Here is a 5,000-nt window from a genome sequence, read left to right on the forward strand (position 1 = left end):
AAGGCCCGGGCAAGGCCCGTTTCAAAAACCTCATACGGACTTCCGGAGCCCGAGCCCCGGCGCCAGGTCGACCCAGGGCCGACCTCCCGGGCCCCAGAGAGGCTCGTCTCCGCCGCGGAAGCCGCCCGCCGCCCGCGCCGAAGGCCCCCGGGCCCGCCCGGCCTCCGGGCAGGGCACCGGGGAGAAGTAGGAATCGTGGCCGGGCTCCTGGAACTCCTGCCCGGCCTGCCCCGCGGAAGCATGCCGGGTTCTCCCGCCGCGCCGTGCAGGTTCTTCCGCCCCTCGCCGGGGTAGCCGGGCTCCAACCGCTGGGCCCCGCAGCCTGGAAGGGCCCCTGCGAGTCGCCCCCCGGCCTGCACGCCCGCCGTGCAGTCGACCGGGTCGAAGCCGGAATCGCGGCCGGGTTCCTGGAACTCTCGCCCGGCCTGCCCGCCCGGCCCGCCCCCCGGGCCGGAGCGCCAGTCGACTTGGAGCCAAACTCGGTTTTGACCCCCTCCTGCAGCACGGTCCGGCCCCGGAGGTTCCTCCGTCCGACCTCCTGGAACCCAAGATGGGCATCTAGGGTCCCGAAATCCGTGTCCCCGAAAATCTCCGCGAACCTTTCCTGGCAATATTGTAGATGCGGCACCCGGCCCAGCCACCGGGGGCAACCGCCGAAAGTGTCCGCCCTCCTGGAGCGAAGGCCCGGGCAAGGCCCGTTTCAAAAACCTCATACGGACTTCCGGAGCCCGAGCCCCGGCGCCAGGTCGACCCAGGGCCGACCTCCCGGGCCCCAGAGAGGCTCGTCTCCGGCGCGGAAGCCGCCCGCCGCCCGCGGCGAAGGCCCCCGGGCCCGCCCGGCCTCCGGGCAGGGCACCGGGGAGAAGTAGGAATCGTGGCCGGGCTCCTGGAACTCCTGCCCGGCCTGCCCCGCGGAAGCATGCCGGGTTCTCCCGCCGCGCCGTGCAGGTTCTTCCGCCCCTCGCCGGGGTAGCCGGGCTCCAACCGCTGGGCCCCGCAGCCTGGAAGGGCCCCTGCGAGTCGCCCCCCGGCCTGCACGCCCGCCGTGCAGTCGACCGGGTCGAAGCCGGAATCGCGGCCGGGTTCCTGGAACTCTCGCCCGGCCTGCCCGCCCGGCCCGCCCCCCGGGCCGGGGCTCCAGTCGACTTGGAGCCAAACTCGGTTTTGACCCCCTCCTGCAGCACGGTCCGGCCCCGGAGGTTCCTCCGTCCGACCTCCTGGAACCCAAGATGGGCATCTAGGGTCCCGAAATCCGTGTCCCCGAAAATCTCCGCGAACCTTTCCTGGCAATATTGTAGATGCGGCACCCGGCCCAGCCACCGGGGGCAACCGCCGAAAGTGTCCGCCCTCCTGGAGCGAAGGCCCGGGCAAGGCCCGTTTCAAAAACCTCATACGGACTTCCGGAGCCCGAGCCCCGGCGCCAGGTCGACCCAGGGCCGACCTCCCGGGCCCCAGAGAGGCTCGTCTCCGCCGCGGAAGCCGCCCGCCGCCCGCGCCGAAGGCCCCCGGGCCCGCCCGGCCTCCGGGCAGGGCACCGGGGAGAAGTAGGAATCGTGGCCGGGCTCCTGGAACTCCTGCCCGGCCTGCCCCGCGCATGCATGCCGGGTTCTCCGGCCGCGCCGTGCAGGTTCTTCCGCCCCTCGCCGGGGTAGCCGGGCTCCAACCGCTGGGCCCCGCAGCCTGGAAGGGGCCCTGGGAGTCGCCGCCGGCCTGCACGCCCGCCGTGCAGTCGACCGGGTCGAAGCCGGAATCGCGGCCGGGTTCCTGGAACTCTCGCCCGGCCTGCCCGCCCGGCCCGCCCCCCGGGCCGGAGCGCCAGTCGACATGGAGCCAAACTCGGGGTTGACCCTCGCCTGCAGCACGGTCCGGCCCCGGAGGTTCCTCCGTCCGAGCTCCTGGAACCCAAGATGGGCATCTAGGGTCCCGAAACCCGTGTCCTCGAAAATCTCCGCGAACCTTTCCTGGCAATATTGCAGATGCGGCACCCGGCCCAGCCACCGGGACGAACCGCCGAAAGTGTCCGGCCTCCTGGAGCGAAGGCCCGGGCAAGGCCCGTTTGAAAAACCTCATACGGACTTCCAGGGCCGGAGCCCCGGCGCCAGGTCGACCGCGGGCCTCCCTCCCGGGGCCCAGCACGGCTCGTCTCCCCCGCGGGAGCAGCCCGCCGCCCTCGCCGAAGGCCCCCGGACCTGCCCGGCCTCCGGGCAGGGCACCGGGGAGAAGCCGGAATCGCGGCCGGGCTCCTGGAACTCTCGCCCGGCCAAGCCGCTCGGCCCGCCCCTGGGCCGGAGCTCCAGTCGACATGGAGCCAAACTCGCGGTTGAACCTCTCCTGCAGCACGGTCCGGCCCCGGAGGTTCCTCCGTCCGAGCTCCTGGAACCCAAGATGGGCATCTAGGGTCCCGAAACCCGTGTCCCCGAAAATCTCCGCGGACCTTTCCTGGCAATATTGTAGATGCGGCACCCGGCCCAGCCGCCGGGAGCAACCGCCGAAAGTGTCCGGCCTCCTGGAGCGAAGGCCCGGGCACGGCCCGTTTGAAAATCCTCATACGGACTTCCAGGGCCGGAGCTCGGGAGCCAGGTCGACCCCGGGCCTCCCTCCCGGGCGTTAGGGCGGCTCGTCTCCCCCGCGGGAGCAGCCCGCTGCCCGCGCCGAAGGCCCCCGGACCCGCCCGGCCTCCGGGCAGGGCACCGGGGAGAAGCCGGAATCGCGGCCGGGCTCCTGGAACTCTCGCCCGGCCAAGCCGCTCGGCCCGCCCCTGGGCCGGAGCTCCAGTCGACATGGAGCCAAACTCGCGGTTGAACCCCTCCTGCAGCACGGTCCGGCCCCGGAGGTTCCTCCGTCCGAGCTCCTGGAACCCAAGATGGGCATCTAGGGTCCCGGAAACCGTGTCCCCGAAAATCTCCGCGGACCTTTCTCGGCAATATTGTAGATGCGGCACCCGGCCCAGCCACCGGGACGAACCGCCGAAAGTGTCCGCCCTCCTGGAGCGAAGGCCCGGGCACGGCCCGTTTGAAAAACCTCATACGGACTTCCGGAGCCCGAGCCCCGGCGCCAGGTCGACCCAGGGCCAACCTCCCGGGCCCCAGAGAGGCTCGTCTCCCCCGCGGGAGCAGCCCGCCGCCCGCGCCGAAGGCCCCCGGACCTGCCCGGCCTCCGGGCAGGGCACCGGGGAGAAGCCGGAATCGCGGCCGGGTTCCTGGAACTCTCGCCCGGCCCGCCCCTGGGCCGGAGCTCCAGTCGACATGGAGCCAAACCCGGGGTTGACCCCCTCCTGCAGCACGGTCCGGTCCCGGAGGTACCCCTGCCCGACCTCCTGGAACCCAAGATGGGCAACTAGGGTCCCGAAAAGCGTGTCCCCGAAAATCTCCGCGGACCTTTCCTGGCAATATTGTAGATGCGGCACCCGGCCCAGCCACCGGGGGCAACCGCCGAAAGTGTCCGCCCTCCTGGAGCGAAGGCCCGGGCACGGCCCGTTTGAAAAACCTCATCGGGACTTCCAGGGCCGGAGCCCCGGCGCCAGGTCGACCCCGGGCCTCCCTCCCGGGGCCCAGCACGGCTCGTCTCCCCCGCGGGAGCATCCCGCCGCCCGCGCCGAAGGCCCCCGGACCTGCCCGGCCTCCGGGCAGGGCACCGGGGAGAAGTCGGAATCGCGGCCGGGCTCCTGGAACTCCCGCCCGGCCTGCCCCGCGGAGTCCTGCCCGGGCTCCCGCCGCCTTGGCCCGGGACGACCACCCCTCGGCGGGGTGCCTCGGCTCCGACCCCGGAGGCCCGGGTCCCTGCCGGGGCCCTTGGACCCGCCCCCCGGGCTGCCCTTCCACGGAGCCCTTGACCGGGACGAGATCGGAATTGTGGCCGAGCTCCTGGAACTCTCGCCCGGCCTGACCGCCTTCTCCGGCCCTTTTCCGGTTTTCCCCGTTGACCTGGCTCCAAACTCGGGTTTGGCCCCTCAGCACGGCAGGGTTCTGCCCCGAAGATCCCTCTGACCGGCTTTCTGGAACCGAACATGGGCATTGAGGGTCCTTAAAAACGTGTTCTCGAAAATCTCCGCGAACGTTTCTTGGCTATATTGTAGATGCGGCACCCGGCCCAGCCACCGGGACGAACCGCCGAAAGTGTCCGCCCTCCTGGATCGAAGGCCCGGGCAAGGCCCGTTTCAAAAACCTCATACGGACTTCCGTGGGGGGGGCGGGCACCAGGTCAACCCCACGTATGCCTATGGGGATTTTCGCTCCCCAGGTCAACCCCATGGATGCCTATCGGGATTTTCGCTCCCCAGGTCAACCCCATGGATGCCTATGGGCTTTTTCGGTCCCCAGCTCCACCCCAAGTATTCCTAGGGGCTTTTTCGCTCCCCAGCTCCACCCCATTTATTCCTATGGGGATTTTCAGTCCCCAGGTCAACCCCAAGTATTCCTAGGGGCTTTTTCGCTCCCCAGCTCCCCCCCCATGTATTCCTAAGGGCTTTTTCGGTCCCCAGCTCCACCCCAAGTATTCCTAGGGGTTTTTTCGCTCCCCAGCTCCACCCCATGTATTCCTAGGGGCTTTTCCGCTCCCCAGCTCCCCCCCCATGTATTCCTAAGGGCTTTTTCGCTCCCCAGCTCCCCCCCAAGTATTCCTAGGGGTTTTTTCGCTCCCCAGCTCCACCCCATGTATTCCTAGGGGCTTTTCCGCTCCCCAGCTCCCCCCCATGGATGCCGATGGGCTCTTTCGGTCCCCAGGTCAGCCCCATGTGTTGCTATGGGCTTTTTCGGTCCCCAGGTCAACCCCATGTGTTCCTATGGGCTTTCTCGGTCCCCAGGTCAACCCCATGTATTCCTAGGGGCTTTTTCGCTCCCCAGCTCCACCCCATGTATTCCTATGGGGATTTTCGCTCCCCAGCTCCACCCCAAGTATTCCTAGGGGCTTTTCCGCTCCCCAGCTCCACCCCACGTATTCCTAGGGGCATTTAGGCTCCCCAGGTCAACCCCATGGATGCCGATGGGCTTTTCCGCTCGCTC

The sequence above is a fragment of the Alligator mississippiensis genome, unplaced genomic scaffold, assembly GCF_030867095.1.
Source record: "Alligator mississippiensis isolate rAllMis1 unplaced genomic scaffold, rAllMis1 scaffold_19, whole genome shotgun sequence".
Classification (NCBI taxonomy): Eukaryota; Metazoa; Chordata; order Crocodylia; family Alligatoridae; genus Alligator; species Alligator mississippiensis.